We start from the raw sequence: 20,587 nt of genomic DNA, 5'->3' as shown, positions 1-20,587 counted from the left end.
CTACCTGGTTGCCACTTTATATAGAAATCGCTTGGAATTTCTTCAGGCAGAAACTCCACCTTCAGGGGAATTCCTACCTGAGCCCGGGCCACGGTCACCGAGGACAGATTTGCATAAAGAAGGTGAGGAGGGAGATGGAGAAAACGCATTACATGATACACCTGGAAGCTGGCCAACTCGCCAAGCTACTGCCGGGAAACCAGATCCCTCCCATTAATCATTGCCAGCAAACTCTAACCCACAGGTTTTGTAATGATTTCAGATAACGTGCCAAATATTAAGGCTTTATCGCGGGGAAAGTTGCAGGGTTGCGATTAAAGCGCGAGTCGGGTTTGTTTTCCAATGCTTTCGAACTGGAAGCTTGCAAAATGGTAAACACCGCAGAGCCATGAGGGCAAGTTCAGTTGTGGGAGTCGCCCCGCTGCCACTAGTACAGCTTCTTGGCTCCGGTGTGTGTGCGTGTGTGTGTGTGGAGACTCTGACTCAGCGCAGACGTTTTTTTAATATATATTTTGCAACGGAGCCAAGTTGAGGTTACACCTGCTGCAGTGCCGGCGAACAGGTGGATGCTGCTCCAAGTTGTTTTCTGCTGCCCCCGTCTGATCTCTGTGGAAGAAGCGCCTCTGTGCTGACTGCTGGTGCTGTTCGATTTGAGGCAAGAGTTGGCTGATGCTCTGCATAATCATGAAATCATTGATCTGTACCTCACCCTCATTTAGCCGCCTTGCTTTGTAAAGAAAACCCCCTGTATTGAAGGCCTCACCTGCACCTACAGATTTTGTACCGAGACCTTAGAGAATTTCAGAGTTCCACTATCATTCATGTGAAAACCCATTTCCTAATTTCACTCCTAAATGGCCTGGCTGTAGTTTTAAGATTGTTCTTGAGTCCTTATCTGAGAAAGTATTTTCTTCAAATCTACCCAATACTCACTTGATACACCACAATCAGACTGTCCCTCAATCCTACAAAGCCTAGTTTTTGCAAACCATTCTCCTAACACAGAAGTCCTCATCATTCAGTTCCAGAGCTCATAACAGACTAATTACGATTCCCTTTGGCTGATCAAGTCCATTTTGGTTATAACTAATGGGCTCATTTTGTTTTGTTTTAAACTTTTATTAACACTTGTAAGAAAGTATCATTCAATTAATTCTAACCTTTAAAATGTTATTGAAATCGGTCTCTTTTATTTGCTATTATTATTGGCATTCAAGTAAATACAAATAATTTGAGTTTAGATACTCACCAGCATCTCAAAATGCTTTACAGCTATTTCGATACGTTTTGAAGGATAGTCATTGTTGTAAACGAGGTGGCCACTGTGTGTTCAGCTAACACCAACGAAGAGAAATTTGTTAATGACAGACATTTCATGTGCTACAGATTGAGAGATAAATATTGACCCAGACACTAGGCACAACTCAGGACTAACAGCATTATGGCTGTTGAGCTGTTGCACCCTGACTAACTTTTTAAAATATGTCTCTTCTTGTTATTAATTTTGCCAACTCATGTCTGATCCAAACCTTTGGAGCTGCAGTATTGTTCTGATAAACCTATGTTCAGAATCTCTCATGTTTGCTATTTTTATTTGTTTTATTCCAATACCTTAGTTATTATTTCAATGTACATGTATAATAACTGTACTGCAGTCTGAACTCCAGTGTCAGGAACTAGCCATTCAATGAAACAGAGTGACACTCCCAAATGGGTGAGATTCCATCCTATCTAGGTTGAGAGTGAGGCTTTCCTACTTGGTTTAATTTTCACACTCAGTATCAATGCAGTACACTTTCTGCTTTTGACTGGCATTAATTAAACTTCTGAAGTATAAATGTACAATAACCAACTAGCTGCAGTATTTTCACTGGATAAAAGCAAATTACTGCGGATGCTGGAATCTGAAACCAAAAGAGAAAATGCTGGAAAATCTCAGCAGGTCTGGCAGCATCTGTAAGGAGAGAAAAGAGCTGACGTTTCGAGTCTAACTGACCCTTTGTCAAAGTGTCACATCTTGGAATGTGCCAGTCTGTAACACTCAGTCAGGGTCAACTCCTTGGAATGTGCCAGTCTGTAACACTCAGTCAGGGTCAACTCCTTGGAATGTGCCAGTCTGTAACACTCAGTCAGGGTCAACTCCTTGCTCTGGGAGACCAACAAGTTTCCAGACTAAAGAGCGTCTTTCACCGAGTTGATGGTCCTCCAGGTGCAGTTGATGTTTGTCTCAGTGTTCATCCCTTGGAACAGAGTGTAGGGCACAGAGTCCTGCGCCATGGAGCTGCTGGGGATCTTTATTCATGTTGCACCTTTTGGTGGATCAAAATGTCCCAAGTATGGTGATGGATAAATTCAAGAACTCCCAGTATATTTCAGGTCTCGGTGCACAAATGTCTGCAACTTTTGGTTTCCCAATGAAAGTAAAGAATCATTTCTATTTCTCTAGCACCCTTCACTATGTTGACATGTCTAAAACGACTTTATGGCCAACAAAGTACCCTTGAGTGTAGTCACTGTTGCAGGAAAATAATTGTCACACAGCAAGCTCCCTCAAGTAGGAACGTGATGATGGGCAGATTATGGGGAGGCGATGGCCTAGTGGAGTTATCAACACCATGTTATTAACAATCCAGTGATCTAGATAATGTTCTGGGGACCTGGGTTCAAACCCCACCATGGTAAGATGGTGGAATTTGAATTCAGTAAGTATCTAGAATTAAGAGTCTGATGATGACCATTAATCAATTGGTGATTATTGGAAAACCCCATCTGGTTCACTAATGTCCTTTAGGGAAGGAAACTTCCATCCTTACCTGGTCTGGCCTATATGTGGCTCCAGACCCACAGTAACATGGCTGATTTTTAAACTACCATCCGGGCAATAAATGCTACCTAGCCTGTGACACCCTTGTCCTGTGAAGGAATAAATCTGTACTTAGTTATGCTAAATAGGCGATAAATATTGCCCAGGATATTCCTAGAACTTCTCAGATCATCTTTAAAATAGTAGAATAAGATTTTTCACAGACACCTGAGAGGGCAGATGTGGCTGCAGATTAACAGTTCAGCTAAAGGACATCCCTTCTCACTCTGCTCACTCCCTCCCCTACACTAAAGTGTTAGTACAGATTATGTTCACCAGTATCTGGAGCGGGGCACTACCACTGAGCTACACTGGCACCTAGAAACATACAGCATTTTGAGAAGTGTCATTTGACATGACAACTATTACCAACTGGAAAAACAATTAAGGTGGAACTTCCTGAACTTTTGACCTGTTTGCTCAGCAGGGACTGCTATTTGCTTGCTCACATGTACAGGTCAATGTAAACAATCAATCCTCTCAATTATTATCAACTTACCTTGAAACTTAAAAATAGAAACATTTACTTTTCAGCCCAAGGTTGTCCATGAAGCTGTTTCATTATGAGTTATGTTGACTAAATATTTAAAAGAAGCAAGCAAGATAATTGTGCTATAATATGCAACAAGGCTTTGATATCTGTGTTGTTCGGTGGTTTCTGTGTAACTCTTCCAGATGGAATGATAACAAAAAGCACAAAAAAACCCTACAAATACACATGACAGGCTGGTCATTAAGAAGAAAAATAGTTGATGTTTAGGTTAGGTGTCAGTTGTTAGGTTAGAAGAGCATATGCCTCTGAATCAGAAGGTTAAGTTAGGCCATTCCAGAGACCTGAGCTGAAGCTGTTGTGCTGTGCCAACTTGGTGCTGTGCCATCAGAGAAGCTATCTTTCAGATGAGACTCTAAGCCAATACACACCTTCCCTCTCGGGTGGATGTAAAAAATCCTGTTGCACAATTTTGAAGCGCAGGATGGAAGTTCAATCTGGCTATGCTTACTTGTACTGCAACACTAGGGGGGGCAGCTCTGGAACATGTGCAGTTCTTCATAGAATCCCTTCAGAGTAGAAAGAGGCTCAACAAGTCCACACTGAACCTCCAAAGAGTAACCCAAAGAGACCCATTCCCCTACCCTATCACTCTGCATTTACCCCTGACTAATGCACCTAACCTACACATCCCTGAACACTATGGGCAATTTAGCATGGCCAATCCAACTAACCTGCACTTCTTTTGATTGTGAGAGGAAACTGGAGCACCCAGAGGAAACCCATGCAGACACAGTGGGAATGTGCAAACTCCACACAGGCAGTTCCCAAAGCTGGAATCAAACCTGAGTCCTTGGCACTATGATCAGCAGTGCTAACCACTGAGCCACCATGCCACCCACAGTGTGGGTTGGAATGGGTTGTATGTTTTGCCAGTACTTTTATGATAGAGTGAGTGCAAGCATTCAGTTCCTTTATGTTGTAATAGGAACAGTTCTGAGGCAGGTATACTTCTGTCTGAGTATTGTGTCTCAAAGGATTTCACCTCTAAGGTACTTTCCTTGATAAGTATATCATCAGACAGTTTTAAACAACAATAAAAGAAAGCAAAACAAGCAGACTGAACATAATTTTCTCCAACCACATTTATCTGTTGGCCGGCTTCCCTCTCATTTGTACTCATACTTGTTTTCTACTCATACCTCACTAAACAACTATTAACTATGGCATGGTGAACTTTGGTAAGCAGACAATGATAAAAATCAATAAAACATTTATTTCTTGCATTAAAGCAAACAATTTAGCAGTGCTGTGATCTTTAAAGAAAGGACTCATTTGAAATTACAAACTTATCAAAATATTTTTCTTTATAAATGAATGAAGAACTAAAATAATCACTGCCATCATGACTTATACATCATAAAGATTTTGTACTTGCCAGTCAACAAAGGTTGAAGACAGCGCCCCTGTAAAATATACTTCAAAGTATTGTAAAGAATAAGGAATCTTGCTTATTTTTTAAATAGAGCTTGCATCATGTCATTTACGCACTACAGATTTGTTAAATAAATATCATTCACAAACTTTGAACTGAGTTTTTCTTCATGAGATGTGAATGCATTGTTGTTGCAACTCAAATGCCCGCAATTCTGAAAATCGTGATTCATTAAAAAGGCAAAATAATATTTACTTTGTTTGAAATAAAAACAGAAAGTGCTCTTAGTTATCATTTGCAAAGAGACAAGATGAGTTTTGATGATCTAGGTGTGACCAACTTATCAGATCTGTCTTGTTTGTTTTTGAAACAACAAATAGATGGACACAGTGCCCTTTCAAAGGATTAGTTTTCACATGACTCTGGTCGCAGTTAACATACAATTCCAGCACATCCAGAGCCTGGTAACATACAAAACTAAACTACATCCAAGTGAGAATTGGGGAAAATGCAAATTTTCTCCAACAACCCTATAGAAACTGAGATTGTTCTCCTTAAAGCAAAGAACATTGTAAGTTTAATAGGTGTTCAAAATCATGAAGGTTTTAGATGGAGTTGGTAAATAGTGTTTGTTTCCATTGGGAGGGGTGTTCGTAACCAGTTTTCACAGAATTAAGACAATTGGCAAAACGAGAAGAACTTATTTTTACACACATCAGTTGTAGTGATCTGGAATGCAATGTCTGAAAAGGTGTTTGAAGGAGATTTAATAGTATTTTTGTAAAGGGAATTGCACTTGCAGAGTCTTAGAGGTATTATGGCACAGGGAAGGCCATTCAGTCCATTTAGCTCATGCTGAGTACGCGTAGAGCAATCCAGTCAGCTCCATTCCACCTTTCTATCCCTGTAGCTCTGCAAACTAACTTTCCTCAAGTGTGACTTAATATATTTTTTAAATCATTGCTTATCTCTGCTTCAACTACTCTCATGGGCAACAGATTCTAGGTGTTACCACTCATTATGTTAAGGGGTCCTCCTTGACATCCCTTTCCCAAACCTTAAATCAGTCTCCTAACTCTGGTACGATCAGCTCATGGCAACAGTGTTTCCTTATCTAAATCATCATGTACACTTGTATCGAGTGTAATCTCGAGTTGACTGGCAACACTTAATCTCCCCTCAATCTCCTTTTCACCAAGGAAAACAATCCAATCTGACCTTGGAGCTAAAAGCTTTCATCCAAGGGACTGTTCAAGTAAATCTCCTCTGCAACCTCTAAACTGCCCTCACTTCCTTCATACAGCCAAGAAACTTGCACTTGATGCAATTCTGTCACCAAAGGTTTTGTTACAAAAAACGTCGAAACGTAAACTTTGTAGAGCTAAGGGGGGAAGAAAAGGGGAGTGAGATTAATTGGACAGCTCAGGGGACAGCACAGGTACAAAGGGACCAAATGGCCTTGTTCAGGACTAGACAATTCTGTAGACTTTGAGAACCAAAAGAACTGCAGATGCTGGAAATCAGCAAAAAAATCAGAAATTGCGGGAAAAGCTCAGCAAGCCTGGCAGCAACTGTGGAGAGAAATCAGAGTTAATATTTTGGGTCGGAGGAAGGGTCACTGATCCCGAAAAATTAAATGATTTCTCTCCACAGATGCTGCCAGACCTACTGAGTTTTTCCAGCAATTTCTGTTTTTGTTGCTCCAGGAGAGATTCTGTCAGTTGGAACATGCTTGCACATTCACCACCCGCAGGACCTTGTGTAAGGTGTGCAAGAAATACAAAAACACACGACGAATTAGCTTTATTGTCAAGTACTCACATGAGTACAATGAAAAGTTCACAAGTTGCCACTTACAGTGCCATCTTAAGTACCAAGGTGCCTAAGTACAGATTGTTAAGTACAAATTCGTGGGGGGAAAGATTTTAGAAAAAAACGTCCAGTAATAGATTAGAAAATTGGAGAAGTAAGAGTTCAGAATAGCAGTCTTTACAATCCAGACGTTCACCTGGGAGTTTGGAGTCAAGTCCATACTGAGGCCAGACATCTGAGTCCATGCTGAGGCTGGAAGTCAGGAGTAGAGCCCATGCTGGGGCCAGGAGCTTGAGTCTATACTGCGGCCAGGTGTTGTGGTGGGAGATTTGTTCCATTAGTGCCCAACTAATGCACAAGGTTGTAGGGATCATTTTGCAGCATGAGTTTAATCACAGAGAAAGCTTTCTGTCTGTTTACTTCTGATATTTAATGTGGGGATTACAGTGCGGCTTGTGTGTTTGCTCACAGCACAGCCCCAAAAGGGTCTACCGAGTTAGGCTGCACTCCTCCCAAAATACTTGAATAGGTTGTACTGCATATTATCAGCACATCTGTGCCAAAAAGGATAAAATATTTAACACCAAAACAATGGAGATAAAAAAAAGTAAAATTTTAAGAATTAGTAATATGGGTTAAAAAGTAACAGAATAATAATAGTAAAGTTCAGGTCATCCCAGATACTGAGCCCCAGATCACATCTCACAGATCGACTGAAGACAAGGAGAAAATGAGGCCATTGCAGGTGAGAGTGAATGCATTGCCAGGAGGTCAGCAAATGTGAAGTAGGAAATGGCAGAGGAACTGAATAGTCTTTATTGTGAACATATCACCAGCATACCAGAATTTCATTAGAGTTAGGGAAGGGGGAAGTGAGTATAATGGCTATCGTTAAGGAGAAGGTTCTGGGAAACTGAAAAGGTCTGAAGGTGGATAACTCACCTGGACCAGATGGACTACATCCCAGAGTTCTGAAGGAGATTGGTGAGGCATTGGTGGTGATCTTTCAGGAATCACTGGAGTCAGAAAAGGTCCAAATAGATTGGAAATGGCTAATGTAACACCCCGTTCAAGGAGGAGGAAAAGGCAGAAGACTGGCAATTATAGGCTAGTTAATCTGACCTCAGTCATTGGTAAGGTTTTAGAGTCTATTAAGAATGAAATTATGGAATATTTGGAAGTGTATGGTAAAAAATTGTCAGCATGGTCTCATCAAGAGGAGGTAATGCCTGACAAATCTGTTAGAATTCTTTGAAGAGGTCATGAGTTAGTTAGACAAAGGAGTGCCAATGGACGTGATCTATTTGGATTTCCAGAAGGTCTTTGACCAGGTGCTATGCAGGAGGCTGCTAAATAAGGGAAAACCCATGCAATATACTGGCATAGATAGAGGATTGGATGACTGGCAGAAGGCAGAGAGTAGGGATAAAGGAATTCTTTTCAGAATGGTAGCCAGTGACTAGTGGAGCTCACCAGGGGTCAGTGATGGGACCACAACTATTCACATAATACATTAATGATAGAGACGAGGGAACTGAGGGCCATGTTGTTAACCTTTCAAATGGCACAAAGGTAGTTTTGAGCAGGCAGGGAGGCTGGGGAAGGACCAGGAAAGGTTAGGAAGTGAGCAAAAAGTGGCAGATGGAATAAAATTAGGAAAGTGTGAGGTTATGCACTTTGGTGGGAAGAATAGAAGTATAGACTATTTTCTCAATGGGGCAAGACTTCAGAAATTTGAAGGGACTTAGGAGTCCTAGTTTGGGATTCTCTTAAGGTTAACATGCAGGTTCAGTTGGCAGTTAGGAAGGCAAATACAATGTTAGCTATCATTTCAAGAAGGCTAGAAAAAGAGAGCATGGATATACTGCTGAGACTGTATTAGGGTCTGGTCAGATTGCAGTTGGAATATTTTGAGCAGTTTTGGGCCCTGTATCTAAGGTAGACTGTGCTGGGACTGCAGGGGATTCAGAGGAGGACTACAAGAATAACCCCAGGGATGAAGGGCTTGTCATAGGGAGCGATTGAGGTCTCTAGGTCTGTACCTAGAAGGATGAAGTTGTGGGGGATCTGATTGAAACTTACAGAATACTGAGTGGGCATAGAGAAGATATTTCTATGAGCAGGAGAGACTGGGACACGAAGGCTCAGCCTCAAAGTAAAGGGATGATGCTTCAAAACTGATATGAGGGGGAATTTCTTCAGCCAGAGGGTGGGGAATCTGTGGAAGTCATTGCTGCAGAAGGCTGTGGAGACCAAGTTATTAAGTGCATTTAAGACAGAGATAGATAGGTCCTTGATGAGTAGGAGGTCAAGGGTTACCAGGAGAAGGCAGGAGAATGGGGTTGAGAAATATCTCAGCCATAATCGAATGGTGGAGCAGACTTAATAGGCTGAGTGGCCTAACTGTGCACCTATATCTTATGGTCTTTTTATGGTCTCATGATAACTTATGTACATGCTGCACTTCTTCAGACTTGTGGTTATGCCACTTGGTTTATAATCCAGACAACATCAACTCAAATTCCTCCAAAATATTAATTCAATGTTTTAAAGAAAGCTGCAAATGCAAGTCTGAAGAGAGTAATAGTGAAGATGAAGTGCTGTGTGGTGACTATGGGAAGCTAGAGGGCATAATTGTGAGCAACTGAATATATCCATTAGTGTGAGTGTGGCAGTGTGTGTATCTATGTTATATGTAGGTATTTCTGAGTATGATTGTGTGTACGTGTGAGTGAATGAGTGTGATGATTTATATCAATGATTTAGATGTGAACATAGGAGATATAGTTAGTAAGCTTGCAGATGACACCAAAATTGGAAGTGTGGTGAACAGCGAATAGGTTACCTCAGAGTAAAATTGGTTCTTGATCAGATGGGCCAATGGGCTTAGGAGTGGCAGATGGAGTTTAATTTAGATAAATGTGTGGTGTTGCATCTTAGAAAGGCAAATCAGGGCAGGATTTATACACTTTGGCCTTAGATGCAAGATTTTACCCAATCTCTATACCAATGACTTGCTGCTCCAGTTCCCAATCCCCCACCACACTAGTTTAAATGCCCCACTATTAAACCTTCCTGCCAAGATATTGTTGCTCCTCCAGTTTAGGTGCAACCCATCTGTCTTGTACAGGTCCCACATTCCCTGGAAGATATCCCAATGATCCACATATGTAAAGTCACCCCCTTACACCAGGTCTTTAGCGATGTGTTCAATTTTACTCTGTCTCTGTTTTTTAGTTTCCTACCTAACTCCCTGAATTGTCATCACAGGATCTTGTCACTCTTCTCACCTCATCATTTGTGCCAATATGGACAATGACTTCTGTCTGTTTACTCTCTCATTTCAGGATGCCCTGTACCCACTCTTGATGAGGACTTTTGACAAGCAAGTCAAAAGGTCTTGGCACTTCAAATAATAGTGTTTGATTAATTATGTGTGTGTCCAATGTAGTGCTTGTTCATTGACCTCTGTCTTTAAGGGATGCGACTATTAAATTGACCAACACTGATTGAATGTTCATGTGCTTTAGAGTAGTTTATCCAATGCATAAAATCCTCTTCTAAACATATTGAGAACTTAATATTAAATGGATCACCTAGACACTGTATTTGAGTATTACAATAAAAATCCAGTGATTTTTTCATATGTTTAAAAAATCGTCCATTTCTCTGATTTAAACTCTGTTCAAAGTCTGAAGATTTGGATCAGATCACTGGACATCTGGTCAGGCAATTTCAAAGAGTCTATTGCCTTGACATCTGTCAGAGCTGCTTACTCCTGTCTGTAATTTAGGCACATGATCTCAAAGTTCCACTAATGGAGCTGATTTTATGACAAGTCTTTATGTAGATGTAGATAGGACAATGTGGCTTGTTTCGTTGAAAGTTTTAAAAGAAAATGATTTTTCTTTCAAAATGTTTTGAAGAACGTTAACTTTAACAGATTAATAAGCACGTTACTTGAGTGTTTTTCAAGGGATTTTTAATGGCTATGTCTTTAATTAACAAGATTATGACTCCCCACCCCCCACCCCACCCCTGAGGAGGCATTTTCCAAAACAGCTTTCATTGCTTTTTTAAAAAATAAAATTCCTAACCATTTCAGGGCAATTGCATGGTTCATGAGATTGGCACAGAGTGAATGCTGGGTGAGTTGACATGTAAGACGCAGAGGAACACTGAAAAGGCATGGAGGGAGTCTGGGGTACTCACCTCAAAACAACAAAACTTTCAGATGAGCAGGTTGACCTTCAGAAGCTGAGAGTGCAATGTCGGGAAATGGCTTCCCAAACCAAAGGAGAAAATCCAACCCTTGAACTTGTTGGTTCCCTGGCAGATAACGAGTGTCTGGATTAGTGGTGCTGGAAGAGCACAGCAGTTCAGGCAGCATCCGAGGAGCAGTAAAATTGACGTTTTGGACAAAAGCCCTTCTCCAGCAATCTCAGCTTTGCTTTGAATTTCCAGCAACAGTACATTGTTATTTTTTGTTCATGATTAAAGTGTTACATTGCCAATAAGGGCACTCGACCGATCCATTTTTGAGAGAATCCTTCATCCTCCCCTGTGACATAAGGCCTCAAAACATGGTGCTGCCTCATGAACTTTGTCTCACGTGGGAGTTTACCAAAGGTAAATAATTTCACACAGATTCCAAACAGAAAATCTACAAGACTGAAGAGTGGAAATGCAGCTTCTTTGTTCGCAGGACCTTGGTGATTAAAACTCATCAACCAGGAGACAGGAAGGAAAGACAGAAAGAGAAAAGGAAAAGTGAACAAGAGATAACACAGAGGCACAAAAGACTGAGAGAATGAGAAATCCACATGCATGTATGACTATTCATTCCATGCACAATAGACTGAGTGGAACCAGTTCATCCACTCATGGGTCACTGCTGATTATACATTATAATGATGTTGTGAAACAGTGAACACTCCTTTGCATTTTATAGTTGGGAAGTGGGGGAGAGACAGTGTTTCCCCCTACTCCGCTTTGAAATTCTGTTTACTCGTGTCACCTCCCTGTCCTCAAGTGTTCACAACATAACTAACTCCCAGCCACCTTTTCAAATGGATATTTTTTACTATTTAATTTGTAAACGAATCCAAATGAATGCTAATTACCTATTGCTACCTTTTCCCAATGTTCTAATGTCTAACCCTGTCACCTCACCCTCCACTACCCAAAATATAAACCTATGATGTGGGACAAGATGTAAAAATGCCGTTGCCACACACTAGCTGTGTCTTCACAGTGGTCCGTGATCCAAAGATTTGTATAGGCTCAGACGCAGCTCCGTTTTAGCTTTCATGCGTTTCAATCTAAAAATAACCAGCAGCAAGGCTTTATGTTTGAAAAGAGATCAAATGTTGGCCTATTACACAATGATTGTTGAAAGTTCCATGAAGTAAAAGGTGGAAAAGTATTTGCCAAAATACAGGCACAAAAGATTTAAAGTAAGGATTAAAAATTAAATAATTCCCTACAATCATTGCACATCTAGCGTGCTGTAGGATTTTACTTAGATTGAAATTTGAAGTCTGCTTCAACAGCTGCAATGGCTTTGGTAGTTGTGTGGTTAGAGATTTCCTTTGTAAGTGACCTCAGTAAGAACAATGGCTTCAGAGAGCGAGTGAAGGCCCTTTTTCCTCACTGATTCTATCAGCATGACATATTTATATTACCCGGCTTCCTTTTCAGCAGAACAAGGAGAACTTTCCTGGGTAATTCCTGGTAACAGAGAAAAAACACAACTCTCACATGCTATTACCAGTTCGTTTAGAATCATAGAATCTATAGTGATTATAATGAGGTCAGCCAGGTGGACCTCATTGAATATGAGTTCCCTGACTGGAGCTGTTAACATGGTCCAATCAGGGAACCCTGGCTGACAGATAAAAACAGCGGTGTCAGAGGTTCTGTTCATTCTGAGAGCTGACTCTGAGGAAGCCAGACCAGTGTCAAGTACTATGCACATTGAAACAAAGGGTGATTTGGTGATAGGATACCGGCCTCTGTGGAGTTATTTCAGAATCCCTACGGTGTGGAAACAGGCCATTTGGGTCATTGAATCTACACCAACCTTCTGAAGAGCATCCCATTGAAATTCAGCCCCCAACCGTATCCCAGCAACCCCGCATTTACCATGGCCAAAATGCACATCGTTGGACTGTGGAAGGATACTGGGGCACCCACCAGAAACCCACGTGGTTTAGCTGAAGGTGGTGGCTGGTGCTGTCTTCTCCTAAGATCTGTGCACAAAACAATTGTTCATAATCAGCTTATTGTACCCTTTAAAATTTCAAAATGGCTGCCATTCCAAATTGTCATATCATACTTCATATGAGGTATTTGGTTAGCCCAAGTCTGGAGCTTGGCGCCATCCATTGTTGTTTGACTAAAGTAATTAACTTTTTGACTGTCTCAACCATTAACTTGAATGGCTCTCATTCCTTCAGGCTTATGGTTAGAAAGGAATGTTATCTTGCTCGGCAACCTTTTACCAAAACAGGAGTCTTGTCTTCTGCAGCTTTATTTACAAAATATATAAAGTAACTACACATTTCTGACAAGAGACATGTTTTTCCTTTTAAAATGCATTTTAAAAAATCCAGTCTCAACTGCCATTGTTAAAACTGATGGTTTGGTCATTACAGTATTCCTATTTGTCAGATATTGCTGTTTGTAAATTGGCTCAATTACATGACTATACCTCAAAAGATTTTCATTAGAAGTTAACAGCTCTGGGGTATCCTAAGGTTTTGGAAGGAGTTACAGAAATACAGGCACTTTCTTTCAACAAAAAGTAATCACTTCTCCAATTGTAAATAAAGGGAATCAATCTGCATACACAATAATCTTGAAATTGGATAAACATAGCAAACAGCACTTTGCTAGAAAAGGGCACTTGCAAAATTCATTAGTTTAACTCAGAATATACCTTTGAGTTGAATATGACATAGTGCATGAAAGGACACATTCAGGGGAACAATTCATTGCGAAGGGGAAAGGAGGGTAATTCTACTGTTAGGAGATGTTACAGAGGTAGGGAGAGGTGGTATTGAAGCACAAACGTACAGAATTTAAATTGGTGGTTTTAGATGAGGAGTGCCTACCTCAGTGAAGACAAGGAAAGACAGGTAAGGGAGAAGATCTGATTTCAATCGTAGCTCTGAGAGGAGGAAGGACCTGAATAGATGGAATCTTCCCAGCCCCATGGAAGGAGGCTGGAGGCCAAATGAGTGTAAAATCTGAAGAAGGTGCATCAGATCAGCTCCCTGACACATTTTCACTTCCACATATGAAAGCCTGTTCTGCAATGTAAGGTAGCATCTTAACCTTTCAACAAGAACCTCCGATTCCTGTCAGGACTTTTGGCCACAAAAGGAGTGTTGATGAGATGGTTCAGTGAGCTGCTAGTAAGGCTGCAAATCCCCCCAATATTTCCCAAAAGGGAAAGAAAGTGTATATTTAAAGATATGCTGTAGAAATATCCAAATGATCTTGCATGATGCTAGTTGATCAGACAGTAGAGTCATAGAGTCATAGAGATGTACAGCAAGGAAACAGACCCTTCGGTCCAACCCGTCCATGCCAACCAGACATCCCAATCCAATCTAGTCCCACCTTCCAGCACCCTCCAAACCCTTCCTATTCAAGGAAGCCAATGAGACCATCTGCAGGGCAAAGGATCTCCCGATTAAACTCACTGTATACTGTTTACATATAATTCACAAACTCACACATGGACAATAGCTTCTCTATTCGGACCTGAAAATTCTGGTTCACTTCAACTTATTTTGGAAAGCATCTCAAAACTTTGAACATTATGTAAAGGAAGTTGTTTCAAACTGCTACAATGCAGTGGCAAGCCAAGCAGTATATTGCACTAACAGGATGGGCCACTTGTTCAAAAAGACATCGTCACATACATAGTTGTGCAATGCCTAAATTTTATTGTTTGTGTGAAGTGCATAAGTAGTATGTTCTAGCAATTGGCTAACCAAATTGAATAATATGTTCTTCTGGCTGGTTGTAATCGGTAAGAGTATAGGTGGCATTTAACCAGCCAACTTGCAAAACTCTAAAGGAAACGCCTATTGTTACATGTGTTTTAGTGATTGGGTGTCCCTTGCTGAATAATCCTGAGTGTGCTCATAGCTAACAACCAATTAAAGGTGATCAGTTGAGTTCATAACGTAGTTTATTTATGCTTGCTAAAAGCAACATCCACTCATACACAAGAACTCATTCCCTGAAAACAAAAGGAAAACATTCAAGTTTTGCACATTCTTGAATTACCCTGAAGCTTGGGGAATCCATAAATCTTCAACCAATCAGAGCTGACCTGTCAATAGATCAGCAACACTTTCTCCTGTAGTTTAAATGGTTGCAGTCTTTTGAAATTTGAAAATCTTCCATTGTTTCTGGTAAATTCAAGATGAAACATTTCAGCATCATGACTCTTGTTTAAGATACCTTTGAATTATTCTCATTGTTATAATACAGGAAATGTGGCAGCTAGTTCATGTGCTGTAAAACTCCCACAAACATTTAAGAGTAAATGTTAGACAGGAGATCAGGGATAACTCCCTTCTTGTCCTCAAAAGAGTGCCATGGGATGTTTTAAACCTACCTGAGCAGAAAGATCAGGTATCAATCAAACATATCATTCAAATAAATGGCATCTCTAATATCAGATTAAAAGTGGAGATGTTTACTGATGATGGGACAATGTTCAGCACTGTTCACAACTCCTCAGTGATCGAAGGAGCCTGTGTTCATATGCAACAAGCATTAAACAAATGACAAGTAATGAAAGTGCTCACCAATGACCATCTTCAACAATAAAGAATCTAACCATCCTAACATTCAAAAGCGTTACATTTACTGAATTTACCACTGTGTCTGTATTTCCCCCCAAAGCTATACAGCATCCCAACTTGGAGCTATATTGTTATTCCATAAGATACAGGAGTAGAACTAGCCCATTGAGTCTTCTCTACCATTTGATCATGGCTGATCATGTATCTCAACCCCACTCTCCTGCTTTCTCCCTGTAATCCTTGAGCCCTTTACTAATCAAAAACATATCTACCTCTGTCTTAAATACAGTCAGCGCCTTGGCCTCTGCAGCCAACTGCAGCAGTGAGTTTCATAGAGTCACCACCCTCTGGTTGAAGAAAGTCCTCCTCATCTTAGTTATAATGGGTTGTTCCTTCACCCTGTGGCTGTGACTCTGGGTCCTATTCCTTCACTGATACTGAGTCAAAATCCTGCATCTCCTTTCCTAAGAGCATTGAGGGTGCACCTACACCAGGTGGGCTGCAGCTCAACATCACCTTTGCAAGAGTAATTAGAGTTGAGTAAAAAGAGGCTGGCCTAGTTAGCGCTGTGGCATAATATCACAATAAGGATCCTGTGAAGAGCCCCAAAACCTAAGAGCGGGTTAGACCTTTAGACACTCACTTCTGCCTCCATTATGGGCCTGTGCACTCTGTGACTTTAACTCTTCTGTAAAAGAACAAAACAGAAATCAGTATAACAAGAAGGGGAAAAAAAGTAAAATGCTACAAGACTTATAAATAGGCATTCATTTGTCAGGAGAAAGATCAAATAAATCAAACCTGGTGCTGAAAAGGACAGATTAGTCACCACAAGAAGCAATGTTTGGTTAACTATTGTTTGGGGATAGATGATAGATTTACAGCACTGTGGAAATTCCATTCCCCTCTAACCCCAGACACCCCCAGCCCACACCCAGACCTTGAGTTTTGCCTGACAATGCAACTGAAGCTAAAGAGCAATCAAGAATGAGTACACAGATATGGAGTGGGAATTTCCAGCTGCCACTGTCTCTAGACATTCAAAAGAATCCTAACAGGTCCCTTGTATAATATTTTGCACAACAACATACTGAATTTATGGAAAATCTTAAGAATAGTGATGTTGTTGAATTTTTTCAATTTCTATCATCATTTTGTTTATTAGTTTTTCTTATTAAGGTGTTGAGGTTGGCAGCTACACGTAATGTTTAATTAAGAATTAGACTGGAATGAAGGAAAACCTGTTTCTGTCTTTGTGTTCATCTGGGTAATGGAAACTTCAGCAATACAGTGCTTTCTGACTGAAGTCAAGGCAGGTTAGCACTTCACACACAAAAAAACACTATTTCAGGTTCAGAAACGAATCTTTATTATCATTATTTAACATCACTTATGCCTCCTGCCAAATCGGATTACCAGATAAATCTGAATATCTATGGAAAAACAATCTTACCATATACTTGCAAGAGAATTGCTCAGTGCTGCTGAATTCATCCCCACCCCTATACAATTGGAATGTGGTTGCTACAGAGGCGCCATTTAGAGTAATTACACATTTCCGGTTTGATTTTCAGTGTAAAATTCAGCTTAAAATTCACCCCTCACAAACACGAGATAACCGGCGCCACACAAAAATATGAGAAGTGGATTTGACCATGAAGACTGATCATCAACATCAACGTTCCTCCGCTTGATGAATAGAAGTTTGGTTCCCATAGTTGTGCTTGAAAAGTATTGGATCACCTCCTTACCACACTTGGCATCTCTCCTGACAACCAATTTCACCCACTCCAATAGACAGCAAGACATATAACAGCTGATACCCTCTCAGCATTACAAAGATCAATCCCCACCAACTGTGTAATTTCTTATTCAGGAAATGAGAATATCATCAACAACAAAGACCAGTATTTATTGTCAATCCCTAATTGTCATATAAGTCATACAGGACAGAAACAGACCCTTCACTCTAACTAGTCCATGTTGACCAAGTTTCCCAAATAAACTAGTCCCATTTGTCTGTGTTTCCTAAACCTTTCCCACTTATGTACCGATGAAAAATGTTGTAATTGTACCTGCAACTACCACTACCTCTTGCAGTACATTCCACATACAAACCATGCTCTGCATGAAAAAGGTGGTCCTCAAGTCTCTTTAAGTCTTTCTCCGCTCACCTTAAAATTATGCCTTTTAGTTTTGAACTTCCTAACTCTAAGAAAAAGGCCTTTGCTATCCACTTTATCTAAGCCCCTCATGATTATATAAACCTGTATAAGGTCACCCCTCAATTTCCTATGTTTTAGTGAAAAACGTCCCAGCTTATCCAATCTTTCCCTATGACTCAAACCCTCCAGTCCCGATAACATCCTGGTAAATCTTTTCTGCATCCTCTCCAATTTAATAATATCCCTCCCATAGCAGGTAACCCACAGAGTTGCTCGATGTTGCATAAGCCAATTTATTTAGAAAACTGATTCAGACAAAATATAATAAACTAATGGGTTATTTTAGTTAAACATGATACCGATGATTCTAAACCACACCTGTATTTTCTTTGTGCTCTACAATTCTCCTCTCCTCTCCTGGCACTCCATGTTCAGGTTTAAATCCACATCCCTCACCAGTCAGATTGTAGCAACTGCATCAAACCTCTTTTTGTGATGTGGCCAAACAAACAGATAAAACTCTCACAGATGATTGTTAAGATAGTCCTTGTGAAGGTGGCAATGAGCTGCCTTTTAAAACCAATGCAGTCCATACGTTTTATGTACATCCTCCTGTTCAGAAGGAAGTTCCAGGTATTTGACCCTGTAATGATGAAGCATTCACAATAGGTTTCCAAGTCAGGACGGTGTGTCACTTGGAGAGTGAGTGGCAGGTTGTGGTATTCCCAGATGTCTATTGCCCTTGATGTTCTAGGTGGTAAAGGTCATGGGTTCAGAAGATGCTACCTGAAGAACCTTAAATTGTCATTGCAGTGAATATTATAGATGTACACTTCTGCCAATGTTCATAAGACCTTAATTCATAGGAGCAGAAGGAGGCCATTTCAGTCCCTCCACCATTCAAAGAGATCATGGCTAATCTGATCATTCTCAACTCCACTTTCTCATCTTTTCCCAATCTCTCTATCTTAACCCTGAATATACTCAAATGATCCAACCTCCACAGTCTCTGTGGTAAAGAATTCCGCAGATTCACTACCCTCTGACAGAAGAAATTCCTCCTCTCCTTTGTCCCAGTAGAATCACAGATGATCCACAATCCTAATGTTTGATCCCCAGTATCTGCCACAATTAATCACAAAGGTTCTAAAAGAAGCAGAGGATCAGGAGGAGGCCATTCAGTCCCTCGAGCCTGTTCTGCCATTCAACACACTCAGTGGACAAACTCCATAGACTTGCCCAGGCTCCATATCCCTTCATATCTTCAGCAAAAAAAATCAGTTTCAATCCCAGGTTTTAAATGAATGACTGGTCTAACACCAGTTGCTGTTTCCAAATTCTAACCACCCTTTTGTGTGTCAAAGTGGTTTCTAAATTTCATCCTTTGTCTTAAATTTTAGACTCTGGCCCCTAGTCCTAGAGACACACTTGGAAATGCTCTATTGACCCTAATGGTTCTCCTTAATATCTTGAAAAAAAAGTCATCAAAATGCATCTTCATTTCCTCAGTTTTAGGAGTTAGAACCTCAGTTGGTGTTATTACTCCTGCTAGTTTAAACCTTGCAGTCCTGGTGTCATTGGTGAATTCACAACACACTTCCTTCAAGGTCCAGCATGCTGAGGTGTTGTACCTAGAACCCACTTCTGGTGTCTCCGGCTGTGTTCCAACCAGGGCTTTATGTCTCTGAAGCTCGGAGTGAGTCAATGGTTCAGTGATGAAAGGGATACCAATCAAGAGAATGACTTTGTCCAGATGGTGTTGAGCTTCTTGAATGTCTTTGAAGCTGTATTCAGTCACAATCCTCGGGTCTTGTAAATGGTAGTTGAGGAACCCCAGAAGTGAACTATGCTTCATAGAATTCTCAGCTTCTGGTCCGTTCCGGTGACCAAAAGAAAATGTCCAGCTAAGTTTGTGGTCAGTGGTAAACTCAGGATACTATTGAAGGTGGGGAATTCAGTAATGCAGTTGAATATCAACTGGAGATGGTTAGATCTGTCTTGTTAGAGATGGTCATTATCGAGGGTAATTGATCATACTGCAAACTGTTTTGGATAAAATCTCATCTGGAATATAAGAGCAAACTCCATTATTATGTATTGTTTTAAGGATGAATAAAGCCAGGTATCTTTTCCTCAGTTGCTTAAAATTGATAATAGCCTTCAAAAAGGGAATCAGATAAATACTTGATGGAATAAAACTGCCAGGATTTCGGTAAAGGGGGGGCGGGGTAGGGGAAGGGCAGGGTCGGGGGGTGGTTTGGTGGTGAGACCAACTGTATTATTCTTTGTATAGCTGGGATCGGCTGACCTGTACAAATCTATAATTCTAAGATTCTATCAAACATCTTGGGATTTTTCTAGTTTTATTTTTATTGTAAAAGAAAAGGGAAAGTTGAAACTTGGAAATCCGGGTAACTTCTGAATCTTAAATCTACATTTATTTGGAAACTAATTTAAACTCAAGGGGAAAAATGGCTTTAAAGGGCACAGTTTAGCTACCTGTCAACTAAGAGTGATTGACAGAGTTCACAAATGTCACTTCATCAAGGTTTCAGTTACCCCTTACATGACTTATAACCAAAAGTCAAATTGCTAACTCTTTTGGGGTGGATTTCTGATGGCGTAGTGGCAAGGGAGGCTATGGGGGTATCAGGATCCAATTCTACTGGCTCTTCGGCACCAGTTGAACTGAGAGGGGCCAGAGCATGATGTATGGCCAGCAACTCCTTGGAAGTATTTGCAGGCCTGTCCAGCCAGGAATGGCCCCTCAGTCCCAATGTCCACTAACAGCAAGCATACACAGTCTTGGCCATAAGTGAGACTCACCACCAAAGGATAAGATGAAAATTGATCTCTCAGAGCAACTCACAACATCAGATAATCTTCTTTCCAAAGCTTGCTGTTGTTGATTAGAGTTGCCAAACCTCCTAGATTGGCCAGGAGTCTCTATGAATTGGAGATTAATTTGCTAGGTACAACAGCAGACACTCCAGGAAC

General features: G+C 40.7%; 1 protein-coding gene across 1 annotated transcript in view; it reads left to right on the top strand.

The window, feature by feature from the left end:
- Positions 1-12: 12 nt before the first annotated feature.
- Positions 13-20,587, top strand: part of LOC140467181 (ADP-ribose glycohydrolase OARD1-like) — a 111,977-nt gene continuing 91,402 nt past the window's right edge. Inside the window, exon 1 of the mRNA XM_072563348.1 lies at positions 13-122. The gene's annotated coding sequence lies outside the window, so the exon portion shown is untranslated. The remainder of the gene's footprint in view (positions 123-20,587) is intronic.

Source organism: Chiloscyllium punctatum, chromosome 45, assembly GCF_047496795.1.
Source record: "Chiloscyllium punctatum isolate Juve2018m chromosome 45, sChiPun1.3, whole genome shotgun sequence".
In the NCBI taxonomy this organism is placed as follows: Eukaryota; Metazoa; Chordata; class Chondrichthyes; order Orectolobiformes; family Hemiscylliidae; genus Chiloscyllium; species Chiloscyllium punctatum.
This window is presented reverse-complemented; position numbering and strand designations above follow the sequence as displayed.